At 39.1% G+C, this 14908-nt stretch overlaps 1 long non-coding RNA gene across 1 annotated transcript in view; it reads right to left on the bottom strand.

Moving 5' to 3' along the window:
• The window catches only part of LOC148085327 (uncharacterized), a 28417-nt gene that overhangs the window by 2435 nt on the left and 11074 nt on the right, over positions 1 to 14908 (bottom strand). Inside the window, exons 2-3 of the long non-coding RNA XR_015710498.1 lie at positions 14527 to 14601; positions 3572 to 3649 (exon numbers count right to left, since the gene is read on the bottom strand). This is a non-coding gene — a long non-coding RNA (uncharacterized LOC148085327). The remainder of the gene's footprint in view (positions 1 to 3571; positions 3650 to 14526; positions 14602 to 14908) is intronic.

Genomic DNA, 14908 nt, shown 5'->3' with positions numbered 1-14908 from the left:
GGAGAGAGAGATGCATGCTGGGTGGAGAGAGAGAGAGAGATGCATGCTGGGTGGAGAGGATGGTCGCACTGGCGAGCTCCCGCTGTGAGAGGACGGGGGTCGCTCTCGAGCGGCTCCTGCATTAGCGGAGGATCTGCCTCCGCGACAGAGTCGCTCTTTTGGGACCTGGGGCGAGAAATTTACTCTCGACTTTCACCCGAAAATCCTTTGTTTTCGCTGAAGTCTGGTGACATTTGAGCCTTTTGATCACTCACTTCCTGTCTCTGTTTAACACGCAACTCCTTTGATCAGCTTATGTTGCAAGAATACGGCGATACCTAACGTGATACAGCGGCAAGAACAAGAAGTATTGCGATACTGTAGGATACATGTGTAGTATTGTCGGAAATTGACTCTAGTGTTGTAGAATTTACAGACCACATGACTCTCGACGAAGTCCAAACTGCTTACATTTGTTTTTAAACCAAAATATGTCCAAACTTCAGCTTTAAAAGCTGCTGTAGTCGACTGTATCCTCTCGTCCTCAGTCATCGCTATGATCTTTTGCGGGATTTCAATATTCAATTAGCTGCGAGGTCGGATTTGACTTCACATTTGTGAAGGTTATTTACACATTAGCTTTAAAAGCTGCTGGAGTTTTGACTGTATCCTCTCGTCCTCAGTCACCACAGGATTTCACTGTTCCTTTAGCAGCGGAGGACGTGACCTAGGCCATCTTATGGCCGGATGTTTCATTGCAACACAAACATGAACAAACTGTGAATACATGTTAATTGTGAATTTTAAAATAAAACTATTTTTTAAATAAATTATATTAAATAATTGTTTTATTCAATTGTTTAATTTTACAAACACTTCATTGAAATTTAAACCATAAAATAAATATGATAAATATAAAATATAACTCTTATGAGGTTAAATAGAGCATGAATACACTTTAAATTAATGTTCAGATTAGTGATGTGTCGATGAAGCTTCATGAAACAGTAATATATTTTTCAGAGGACAGTAGGGGGCGCCCTCAGCTTAAAAAAGGATGTGAGGTTTCAATAGAATAACTTTTCAAAGCTATAGATTATAGAGCAAAGAGTGACATCTAGTGGACTCAGGAGATAATGACACTGTTTCATGAAGCTTCATCGAAACATCACTAGTTCATATACTAACCCTACATTTCTTTATTATTATAGTTAAAAAATATTCTAATTTTATTTATAAGTCGTTTTGTGTTTTTCATATAGTTTATCCTCGTGTTCAAGTATCTTCTACATGTTAAACATGTATTAGTATTTCTTTTCCTTTGAAGTAAATAAAAGCATAATTATTTAACTATCATTGAACCATTACGACGAAAATAATCGTGTAATATACGAGACTATTTCACTGACTCACTTTAATCTATTGTTTTAACTTTTTTTTTAAATTTCTAGTCTATTTTTCGATTTTCAGTTACTAGTTTATCTTTCTGCAACACACATGGCGACCGTGACGAGTGTTTTAAACGTACTATTGTCCTCGTCGATCTCGCTGATAACTCTCTTCAGCGACGGTGACTTAAATCTGCTTCGACTGTGTCTAGACGGTTAAAAAAAAAAAAACCTCCTGTAAATATCCGAAGATACAGTAATCCATTCCGCATGTCGGCCGAGCTCATTATAGAAATTGCCTCCATATGTTGCAGCTACACTTTAGCGTAAACACGCTGATTCGGTGAAGTCGAGGAAGACGTCTGGAGGACGACGGCGGAGGTGAATACTCGCGTCTGACTCGATATGCAGGAAAACTGAGCCTCTGGTTCAGGTGTTGGAAACGACCTTAAAATAGCCCCAGAACTTGTCGGAAACCGTTGTGGAATGAGAAAATGATAAGCATGTGAAGGAGGGAAGGGTGTCCCGAACCGCCCGCAAACACACATTCAACACACACACACACACACAATCTGTAATTTAAGTTTTTTTTTTCTTCTTTTGGATGCAGGAAGCTAGGGCGGGGTAGTGGGTGTTTTATTTTGGGGTGGGCGGGTTTGCTGGTGGGAGATATTTGTGGGAAATGTGGTCCAGCTGTTTAACTTGCGGGGATTGGTTTTGACGGCTGGAAATACACACATTCCAGGGACACACACACACGGAAGCCAAATGATTCCCGTCTTTAATATTTGGATTCGACATATTTATTCACTTAAAGGACTAAGTGGCGTGTAATAGATTTTGTTTTGTTAGCATTCAAGCTAAGCTTGACGAGATAATTGATATGGATGTTTTTTTTAACACATTTCGGTTTTGCCTCATTCACTTTTGGTGGTTTATTGAAAGACTAGAGCACCTGAGCTGCTACTATTATACTAGTTAGCACTTTAACTAGTTCAAAGGTTCAGTACTTTACGATGCAGTTTAGCACGTGTTTGACATGCACTAGAATTCTATTGAAAAACAGAAACATTAAATCACTATTTTTGTAAAAATGGGTTAGCCTCAAGCTTTTAGTTTGAGTTTTTTTTTTACTTACTAGACTGAACTTAAGCTGTTTGACATAAATACACAATTATTAGCTTTTGATTTTAGTTGCATTAGCACCAATTAGCTTGCCATTTGTTTGACATAAATACGAATTTCTTTGCTTTTGATTTTAGTTGCATTAGCATTAGCACCAATTAGCTTAGCATTTGTTTGACATAAATACGAATTTATTAGCTTTTGATTTTAGTTGCGTTAGAAATGGCACCAATTAGCTTAGCACGTGTTTGACATAAATACACAATTATTAGCTTTTGATTTTAGTTGCATTAGCATTAGCACCAATTAGCTTAGCATGTGTTTGACATAAATACGAATTTATTTTCTTTCAATTTTAGTTGCATTAGCATTAGCACCAATTAGCTTAACATGTGTTTGACATAAATACAAATTTATTAGCTATTGATTTTAGTTGCGTTAGAAATAGCACCAATTAGCTTAGCATGTGTTTGACATAAATACAATATTCTTAGCTTTCGATTTTAGTTGCGTTAGCATAAGCACCAATTAGCTTAGCATGCGTTGACATAAGATTTTTTTTTAGCTTTTGATTTTTGTTGCGTTAGAATAAGCACAAATTAGCTTAGCATGTGTTTGTCATAAATTCGAATTTATTAGCTTTTCATTTTAGTTGTGTTATCATTACCACCAACTATAACAACATTGGTTATAGCTAAATTAAACACTACATTTTTTCTTCATTTGATTTGTTGGTTTGTTAGCTCAATACTTATAGTACCTTTGTTTGTAAATAAGTATTTTATTAAATTTCATTTATTTTTTTGAGTGTTTTAGATACAAGTGTTAAGAATTTAAGTTCTGTTAGGCATTTGGAAACGATAGCAATAGAATTTAGTTTGGATATATTAGCTTTATTTAGCTTAGCTTTTAGCTACATTAGCAATTTAGCATTATATGATGGCTACAATGCTTGACTTGTACCTAAAGCTATTTTTTTAAATGAAGAGTTTAGTTTTTTCCTCCCTGAATTATTCACAGCAAACATTACCACGACTGTTTTTAAACACGGTCATTATCTCGCGACTCATAATCCTCACCTTCAAACCGACCCACTCGACCGCAGACTGGAGGTGCCGTGACTGGAGCGCGAGCCAGAGTCTCCATCATGTCTGGACCTGGACACGGAACAAACAAAAGACGGAATAATGAGGCCAATAGATTCAGGTGTGCCCATTACAGCGACTCACAGGAAGTACATGTGGAAGTCAAGGACTTTATTTACTTCTCTCAGAGCCTTTTAATTTCCTAAACTGGATGTTTCCTCAATTATTCACTCGGACCGTCCTACACTGTTTTCACGACGAGAGCCTTTGAAGCTCGCGGCCCAGATGAGATACAGATCCGAGTGATGCCGATTGTTTGTTCTGTCTCCTCTCATGAAGCCGGATTGTCACTGATGAGCTTTTATGTCGGATCATCATAAAGGATTTGGGTTGTAATGGCGCCGCAGACTGTAATGTATTATGTAGAGGAGGGCGGGTGACGGGCCCGCGAGCAGCCAGAACCGGGGCTGAGAGCGCGGCGCTCCAATCAAACAGAATTCCTGAGCGCTCCACGGTCACGTGGCCCCGATGTGGGAAAGACCTAGAAAAACAGTGGGGGGTCGACGGGATGCTCTTGAAATCTACTTTCAACTTTCAGCCACTGCAAGAGAAGTTTTTTCTATTCCGGGGAAGAAGGCGTTAGTGACGCATTAGCGCACAAGTCAGTCGCCCGTTCGTGTCGAAGGATAGTGTTGACTACATTAAAATAAACTCTCAAGTCTCTTAGTGGAAGATAAGACGTTTTTAAATAATGCATCTGATAAGTTATATATGAAGGTATTGAGTTATAAGATTATGTTTATCAATACACAGCTATATCACAATCATTTTTCACTTTAACCATTTTAAAAAGCACTGTATTGTATATATTATATTAGTATATAAAGGCAGCAGTCATAACATCCTCAGCAGCTAAAGTGACAATGAAATCCATAGAGACCCCGGCTATAACTGGGGGCAAGAGGATACAGTCGAAACCATCAGCTTTAAAAGCTAATGTTTGGACATATTTTCTTTAAAAAAAAAAAGGAATAAAAGCAGTTACAACTTCTTTCTTAGATATTCTTTTTGATTATTTTTTGAGTATTTAAATCTAGAATTTCTTTATATTGTATTCTTCTTTAAGTATTTTATTAAATCTTTTTTTTTCTATTTTTGTGTGTGCTTTGCTTATTGTATTTTTGTTTTTCCCTTGATGCTGCTGCAAGTAAAATTTCCCCTTGTGGGACTAATAAAGGAAAATCTCTAAAAAAAACTCTAATTCTTGTTCCTACTGAATCGCAGTACATTATATTGTTGTCCCTGTATCGCTACACGTAATATTCTTGCCCAAAAATCACCACTAGAAATAAGGTTATGTGATGTACTGTAGTACTGTACTGTAGAAGGTATGTTTGTGTCTAGAAAAGCAGAAAACCTCAGTCACTATTTTTCTAAAAATGAATTAGCGATCAAGCAATCTTTAGTTGAAGACACAATAAGTAATTGCGCAACAACGTTGGATTTAGCCGCCCTTTGACTAGACCTGAAACTAAGCAACCATTTTTAAACATTGTTATAATGGCATTATTAAAGTACTTTAAGCTACATTCATCTTGCAGTTCAATACTGAACCACAGTAAAAAATATGTTTTTATTTCAGCTCACAACCACTTTCAAGGTCATTATGTAACTTCAAGTGTACAGCGCAGCGGTCGGTATTACTCATAGTTGTTGTTTCTTTTTTATCCTTCGCCATGTTTCTGCTTTAACAGTCTCCATCTTTCTGAATATGTTCCAGGCTTTAACAAAAGTCACATCTTGTAGGTGACGTGACCAACAATGTCTTCGTATGTTGAAGATCACAGAGGAGCAGACGCAGCAGCAGTTGGCAAGTTTTTGTAGGAAATGCTCTCGAAAAGTCATGATCCTGGGACCGTTTTGTCTTCGAAAATGCTGAGTCACAGTCTAAAATCTCCGCCTGACATCAACTTTCTTCTCTTCATTCATGTATTTCCGGCCACTTTGACAACCTTGATGACTTCACAAAGAAAGAGGACGCCCAAAAAGGGCTAAAATGTCCTGGATCTGACCAGTGTTTGTACTGTGCGGGTCCGAGCCCGATCCATCTCCTGGTTGTGTACACACCCGTGACCCCTCGTCCTTTCGGGCATTTGTATTCACCGGCCTCGTCCGAGTTCAAACATGACATTTTATCACGGGCGGCGAGGATGTTTTTACGTGCACATCAATCGCCTTCTCTCCCATGTATGCACTTTTTTTTTCTTTTTCGTGGAAACGCGTCTAGACGACGTGCTAATGAAACCAAACATTAGATGGAAACTCCCATAAATTACCGCCGCAATCTCAAAGCCCCGCGTTTTCAAACCCAAACACACACAAATCAGGCGCTGGTGGAGAGAGGTGGCGGCAGAAGCAGCCGAGGCGCTGAAATACATTTCTTCGGCGAGAACAATGATTGACCTTGGCTGCCTCCATTGTTCCTGCTTCACTTTGATGTTAAATACAGTCAAAGTGGAAAAGCTTCTCGCCGCGGCTGCAGGAGAAATTAAACCTATTACCGCCTCCTAAGACCTTCCGCCCTCATCTCTTGCTTTTTTAAGTCCCCTCCGGTTGAATTGCCTTCCATCCGCCCCGATATTCTCCGTCATTTGCTATTTCTGTTAATGCAGCCTTCATTTACTGCTCTTGTGTGCGCAGCAATCCGTCCTTTTAATGTTTTGCATACATTTTCTCTCGCTCTTTGCTTGACTAAACACACTTGCAGAAACCCCGAGATTTAAATACAGGACCACACACACACACACACACACACACGTGAGTGAAGATGTGTTTCTCTTTTGTCACATAAATTAGCCCGGATTCAAATGAGGCTGTAACTCACTTTTGGTGTCGCGTTAACCGAGGAGAGTTTCTGCAGAAAAGACAGAAACGCTTGTCATCACGTCCAGCTCGTAGTTTAATATAGAGGAATGTTTACCCGGATTTATTTCATCATGAATCAAAATATGAATATGTGGCTGGATGTAGAGATGCTTTTAAATACGGTGGCATGACTTGTGGATTTTGTACGTTTTAAAGAACGTACGTTTTAGAAATGAAATTTCCTTTCGTACTTTTTGTCTTTACTTTTCCATATTTAATTTACTCACTGATATTTTCATTAGGCTTAATTTGTTACTTTCACAAGTGATTTTCGCTATTTAAAAAATAAAATATACATTTTTTTTTACAATATGGGCTAGCTTTGTTTACTGTTAATACATGATTTAAAAAATGGAAAAAAGACGAAAAAAGAAAAAGAAAAGTCTTTAATGTAACGTCATAATTACTCAATAACGTATTGATAACGTAAGGCTCGTTTCCTTGGTCGACTCTTCCTTCTTCTAACATCCACAGTATTTGTATGAAGCCATATTTAAGGATAATATTTTTCTTTTTCATCATTTTTCCATCTTGGGAGCTTGTGTTGTTACCCATAATAACTTGAATTAAGTATAGTTTCTTTTTTAAATACTGAATTGTTTAATAAAACGCATGTGCACTTTACCTTACCTGCGATGTTGGGGGTTTGTTTTCCCAACTTTTTCTTCTATCCCTTCTTTCTTAAGCTCCACACAACAGTCACAATATATATATATTGTAGCTTCGTAGAAATCTTTTTTCCCTACCCCTGTCCCATGCCTGTTAATCCCGACTTCTAATACGTTTATCCCAAAAATACATTCCCTTTAAGTCATTTCCATCATTATTGCTAAATGCCATCTTGACATTGTAGACATCAGAGGTACAGTAAGAACTTCCTTTGATTTTCTCAAATAAGCGAGATGGACCAGAAGAATAAAAACCGTAAAAACTCAACATCACACTAGGGATGAAGTCTGGCACATTCTGACGTCACTCGTGTCTGTTTTGTGTTAGAAAAGCAGGTATTCTGGTTGTAAAGTGTAATTCAAGTGCACATCCACGTCGGGTGAATTCCTGGCGTCCCTTTGATCATTTCTACGTCTGCTTATCCAAACTGCCATCGCAGACATGGGGAGCAAGAAACTCGAGAGGTGGCCGTTGTTGCCGGCTTTTTTTTTTTTTGTCTGCGACCTAAAAATGCTGATCTTTGTGCTTTGTCAGGGGTTGTCTGTGTTTTGTTTGTAATAAAAACTAGCGCAGACATGTAGCGCGAGACCACCCAGAACACCAAAAAGAGTCGCTAATTATATCCATCCTCTGTGCGAGATGCTTAAGAAAGACATCTGAGACCCCCCCCCCCCCTCTCCATCACCCACAATCCATCACTGATGGAAGTCACTCACTTAAGATGGAAACAAATGTGTTCTCCTTTGTAGCTCGAGTTAAACGAATATTGTTTGCGACGGGATTTGCTCCTCTTGTAATCCGAAGCGTTCTATAAATGATCCCAGTTCCTGCGGGGTCTCCTTTGATAAGAGAATGTTTGAGGGAAGTCAAAAGATTAGAGTCAATGCCACTGATAATAAAAAAAAACCTCCCAAAAAGGCAGATGAAAGGATGGGAAAAAAAGGCGGCATGTACGTGCACGCACTCGTATATGTGGCAGGAAGGTTGTTGTGACTGCGATGTTCTCCGTCGCTATCTGTAGAAAAAATTCCAAGCTGCCGAAAAGCGCCAGGTCGTTTTTTTTTGCGCCGAGACCCGGCGGGACTGGGGTGTCATTCCGTCTGACAAATCCTGCCTGAGCTCTGATTGCTGCCCACTGGTCTCACCGCCGTTGTGTGGTGGCAGTAATCTTAATCTGAGCGTCGGAGGGATGAGCAGCAAATGAACTGACTCATAAAGCTTCAAATACATCCTATGGATTCACTGACTTTGAAATAGAAATCACCTCCTCCTGCAAATACTGTTTTTTTTTGCCTTTGATCCTGCCTGTGTGTAACTTTCACAGCTAAACTAGTTCTGCTAATAATCCTGTACTGACACGCTGTCATAGAACATTTCTATTGAACGGGTCACAAGTCAAAAAGTTTACCCTTTTCTAAGTTTTCTCATCGTTTTATGCATTTTTTCCATCTATATTATGGGTTGAAAGCCCCTCGAAAGAGGGTCCTTCAAGAAACATCTTAATCTATTTTTATTTGTTCAGGCTTTTCCTTGATTTTCTGGAACTCCTGTGTTGTTCTCAGTGTTATCTTGATCTTTAAAGTTTATATTTTATTGAGTATTGTTTTGATTGTTTAAGCGCTTTGTGACCCTGGTCTGGACAAGCGCTTTATAAATAAAAATTACTTACTTACTACACTGATACAAGTAAGGTAAGGTAAGGTAAGGTAAAACTTTATTGATCCCTCAGGAAGTCTCCTTTGGGAAATTGTTTTTTTACAATAGCCAGCAATTTTTCATAAACAATAAAAAATAATACATAAAAAATAAAATAAGAAGAACATAAAGAGGAAGAACAAGATGACACAATCTAAGTCTAAAGACAAAGACAAAGAACATAGGTCAAGGAAAGAAAAACAACAAAGACAAAGATACAAAGACTAACATGGAACAGAACATCCAGATACTCTCACTCCACTCCTGCCCCCGAACTCAGAATTGTACAATTTAATAGCCCGAGGGATGAATGAGTCCCTGAGTCTATTTGTTTTGCACCTGGGTAGGAGCATTCGTGCACTCATTCTGCTTCTCTGCTCACTGATGACAGTGCTGAGAGGATGACTGTCATCGTCCATGATGGACAGTAGTTTGTTCAATGATCTCCTCTCAGCAACTGTCACCAGTGAGTCCAGCTTCATTCCAACCACAGAACCAGCCCTATACTAAGCCCTAAGTCCTATACTCTTAGCCACAACTCTCTAGATCAGGGGTGGGCAAAAATCCTCAGGGGCCACATTATATACTGTAACTGTTGTAAGGGGCCGTCAAGCCAAAAGAAAAAACAAACAAAAAAAAGAAAAGGGAATTCTAGAAATAAGCTTTGGTGTTAAACTGATTGTATATCACTCAATTTTAATATGTATTTTATTTAAGAATTAAATTAAATATATTTCTAAATAAAAAATAAAGTGTTTCAAACACATTATGCCATAAAATGCAATAGGTTTTTTAAGTTTAAAAATAGGTTTTGTAATATTTCATTTAATATAAATTCCATTTTACAATGTGATAGAAAAGCTTTTTATTCTCTAAAAATCAAAAACATTTCCAAGACAAAGAACAGAGAGAAAAAATAAAAATAACTAAGATCTTTAACAAGTTACATGTAAAGCTGCACTAGTATTAAAATGGTTGGATAGCCAATTGGAAACATTTAAAAACGGTCAGTTTTAAAGTATTATTTGGACCTTACTAGGGCCGCATAGATAAGGTTGGAGGGCCACATGTGGCCCCTGGGCTGCACTTTGCCCAGGTCTTTTTCTAGATGTAAAAATCTAACGTTTATGGTTGTATTCGGCACTAGTTCCGGTTCCTCCTCCACGCTAAACATCGCAGGGATACTCCAGTTAATCTGCTAACGCAGTATCTGCTCCCAGATTTTTTATCTGAGGCCATTTGTTCCTAATGACCCTCGGCTGACGTTTGGACGGGAACTCCCGAGCACAGGGAAGGTAAGTAACCTCATATATTCTCAGGAGGGCCGAGATAATGAGAGGGAATGGGAATAGGAGCGATGGTTCATCATCTACTTAGTGTCCAGACAGCGGTGCTTCGTCCTCCCCGAAGTGTAGACTCACGGTGAAAAAACGCCAGAGAGGAAACCAGACGGCCCTCGTCTCCTCGGGGCTAATTTCACCGCCGTCTTGTTAAGTAATGCACGACGTGAAGCTGTTCGTCATCGATAAGTCAATAGCACATTTATTCCTGAGACGTGGAGTGCTCTGAAGGAAGCAGACGTAGGATTAGCTCTGCAGCTGCTGGGAAGTTAATTACACACCATGATAGGACACAAGTGAACAATGCATAATAATGCTAGGTTACGAGAGCGCACAACAACTTAATTTTTAGCCTCTGTATTGGCAGGAGTCTGGAGATACGATAAGATATATTGCGATACTATTGGCACGAGGACATATTTGTAGTACTGTCCGAGTACTTGACTCTGTCCTGTTCCAGGATCAACAGACCACATGACTCTTGACGAAGCTTTCATTTGTTTTGAAACCAAAATATGTCCAAACATCATCTTCAAAAGCTGCTGGAGTCGACTGTATCCTCTCGTCCTTAGTCCTCACCGAGATTTTCGCAGGATTTTATTGTTCCTTTAGGAACCTAATGACTGCTGCCATCTAGTGGACGGGGAAAGCTGTGAATATTTGCATGTTAATAGTTAAAAAACTATAATGAACATAAAATAATATTTGAAAGCCAAAAAAGTGCTGTTGAATTTCAATTCAGTATTGGGAAAAATATATCTATATTTATTTGTATAGATATTTTTTTACACCCCTAATTAATTGCCTGGATTGCAGTGGTCTCGGCTGGATAGGGTGGGAAGCAGGGACACCCTGGAAAGGCTCCCAATTCTAAAACCTGGATGAGTAATCATATATACTCGCGTAATTCATCCGTTAATCTTGTTTTTTTCAAACATGGTGGAAAGTGAAGTACTAGAGCTCGACTCCTAAGCTCGAAAACGAAAATAAATACGTTTTTGATCGACGGCGTTTGTCTTTGTAATTGCGTTATAGTCTGGTCTCCACGGAACAGAATAAAAAAACAAATCCTGTTGGGGTTTTGCAGGTGACTCCGTCTTAACTCCTCGACAGGAACCTGGAGCCGACCCGGGGCGTGGATGGAGTGAGTTCTGCGGCGATGTGAAGAGCGAGGTGAGGTGGGCGGGGGGGTGGTCTTCTGCCCTCCTGATTCGATTCAACTCAAGCCTGACAGCCTCTCGTGCGGCTGCACAGGAGTACATGCGTGTGAGATGACGGAGAGGGAGGCGTACACGAGTGCAAACGTGGCGTGTTTGTGTGTGTTGCTAATGCCTCCAATGGCAGACTAATGATAGGTCTTATCGACACCCAGCAGTGAATGCAGGCCTTTGTCTCCTCTCGGGAAACATTATGGAAAGCTTAGGGGGGATGTGGGGGCGACTCTGACTCCCTTTTTCATTCTCCCTCACCCACCGCTTACACAAAAATGGCAACTGTTATGCAGCCGAACGAGGCAAGTCGTGGTAGAATGTACCATCTCACCGGCTCCGGCCATTTTTAAACGGTCCCTTTAATACTTAATATTTGGTCAAGTTAGTCCCCTTCGTTCTGGACAATGGCTTCAGGAAAGTTAGTGTTTTTAGTTATTCCACTTATTTCAGGACCATTGCTTTATGAAAGTTAGTGGTTAGCTTATCTATATATCACCGTGGAATACCGATCGAAAAACCTCTTGGTTGTATTTTCACCAGAATTAAAAAAGGGAAAAACAGGATCTTATGTTTTGCCAAATTATTGTATTTTTTTTTATTGAAGCTAAAGCCAAAAAACAGAACCGTAACCATTTTACAGTCAAGGTTAAAAAAAGTTAGCCTAGCTAGGCTAGCTATCGTTTTTTTTCTCGCTTAAATATGTTAGCTAACCGCTAGCTATTATCACAAACGCAACATTTAATCACCTGTAAGACAAACAATACTAAAAAAAACCTCATCATTTGCTCTGAATGATTGGACGTCAATATGTCAATACCTCTTACCCGTCCTTGAGCAAACATTAGCGTTAGCGTTCACGTTGTAGTACGTAAAGCCTTTGCTAGCAAATCTCCTGTCAAAGCTAATACTACTGTGTCTTGTACTTTCATCCACCAGCATATAGTCAATAAAACATGTTCTTTAATATTAAAGCCTTTTTTCCTTCTTCTTCTCACAGCTTTTTCAAAAACATTCCTGTCTGGACTCGAATTAAAGATTGATGAAGGGTTCCTTAGACAAGCTGCTTTTCTAAAAAAAAAATATGTTTCTTTCCTCTAAAGAGAGTTTCTTGTTATATTTTTCTGCACACAACTCCTTAGGGGGGGACATGGCCATTTCTTTTCTTTTCTGCTGAGTCACTAAAAGTCCAGTCCACAGCCTGCTAGAAGACGTGACAGACGTCCAAAAATTAAAATGGATTCCTCGTCACCGCTTCAGGATTTTTTGATCTCATACAAATGATTTTTTTTTAAAAATGCCCTGGAGGCCTCGAGCGTGAACACTTACGGTCCTCGATCAGGGAGCAGGTAGGATTAAGTCCCTCGTCCCAGGCCCACTTAAGCAATTAAGATAGAGGACAGGAAGTTAAGTATTTTATGGCCTTATAAACACATTAGCGACATCGCTTCATTGGCTCTCACCCCTTTATCTCGCAAGTCTCTCGTCCCCGTAGGATCCCTTCAACTTTTTATTTGCGCACTTTTTTTAAGCTCCATTTATCAATTTGTCTACCCTTGCATTATTGACATCTTTGTAGCTTAGCATGCTAGCATCACTCGTCATTATAAAATGTCGTGGATTGGAGTCCTTGTTTCCGATCTTAAAAAAAAGTCGAATTAATTGTGTATCTTTGACGGAATTTTTTCTCCTTCATCAGATCGCGATGCCCGCTAAAGCTGGCGTCCATCATCCGGCGGTAATTCCGCCGCGGACGTGAAAATGGCAATTACTCGCCTCGGAGTGAATCAATGCGACATGACGGAGTGACTCATTCGCCCGTCGTTTCTGCGGATGCGTTTTCTGAACGATGGCCGCGTGACAGACTACAAAGTCCGGAGAGAAAGAGAGAGAGAAAGAGCGAGAGAGAGCTGCTTCTCCGGTCCAGCGGTGGCTTTTAAAGCAGCTTAGACAAACTCGGCTGCTCCCGAATGAAGATTCTGCACCAGAGCAGATCCACTCCGAAGCAAAAGTGGAACAAAAACATCCCTTTTGGCTTTATTTTATCCCAGCGGAACGCCACACGCATGATTTGACTACTTTCCCGTACAATGGACGAGTGAGCGGTTGAAAGGGAAAAATCCTTCTTTCGCTGCTTGTTTCGTCGATTTTTAAAACAAGCAGATGCGAGAGTCTACACGTGAGGAAGTTAAGATTCAATAATCCTCTGAAGGTTTGATGTTATTTGGGCGAGCGGCGCTCGGAGGACGCTCTTGGAAAAAAAAAAGACGCTACTTCAGAGAGAGAGAGAGAGAGAAGAGATGCTTTCAATAATAAATGGAATTCATTTGATAAATTAATTCATGTGGCTTAATTGAACCTAGGAGGAGGAAGAGATGTTAGAGCGAAACACGTGATGGGAAAGAAAACAGCTGCAACAAAGAGATTAAGAAATATTTACGACAATAAAGTGCAAAATAATATTGTATCTAATTGTAGATTTGGAAGTTTTAACCTTAATTAAATACAGATCTTGCATTAATAGGATGTTGTATGATATGAAACTATAAGAAATGAGTTATAATCAGTAAATACAACGACAACATCCTCATTTAAAATAATTAATTCCAACTTTATTGAACTATTGTTGCATTTTTTATTCACAAGTAACACAAAAATGTGAAATAATGTAAAACAAAAAACGTGTGTATCTGTACTGTGAACTGAAGATTAATTTGCTTTAAACAAATGTATGAACAAGGAAATTGTTATTTCTTAACTGGTATCCGACTAATGGTGACACCTCAGCTATTGTAACTTTTTATCTTATAAATATGTAATGTTCATGAGGCGTTTCACTTCAGCGCGAGAGTTCAAAGTGACAGAATTCATCGTTGGCAGTTGGTATTGTAAACGACAGAATGGTCCGGTTGAATAATTGAAGAGAAGAGAAGAAAAGGATGCAGCAGAAGAGACGCAAACAGGATTTTTGTTCTTCACCTGCTGTCTGTGGCATCGTGCCAAGAAAACACACACACACACACACAAAGAGACACACAATAAACTTTACCTACCGGAGACTGGTGGAACCTTCAAGACAAACACACACACACACACCAGGCAGAAATCTTACCTCTTTCATGTCTCTTGTGCAGACGAGCTGAGGAAGCTTTTCTTCCACTCCATGTGTCTTTTTGTGCTTCTTCACCTGAGAAAGAAAAATGGGTCAATTAGCAAAAAAAAAACAATATTATTTTGTTAAAACTTAATTCCAAACTTCAACATGAATGTGTAAGAAATAATATATATATTTTTTAATTTAAGTAAAATTTAACAACGTATTATTGTACAATTTATGATGATTAAGAATAAATCAATACAATAAAATAATAATTTACAATTTAGCTTTAACGCTAACGTAGCTAAAGTGCTCCCTGCAATCTGGTTGTGTTCTTGAGACCATCGACTACTTTCTCTGCGGAGAAATAACAGGAAACCAACGGTGGTCTCGCCGA

Source organism: Callionymus lyra, chromosome 2, assembly GCF_982586985.1.
Source record: "Callionymus lyra chromosome 2, fCalLyr1.hap1.1, whole genome shotgun sequence".
Lineage (NCBI taxonomy): Eukaryota > Metazoa > Chordata > Actinopteri > Syngnathiformes > Callionymidae > Callionymus > Callionymus lyra.
The sequence above is the reverse complement of the archived record's forward strand: the minus strand, read 5'-3'. Positions and strand labels throughout refer to the sequence as shown.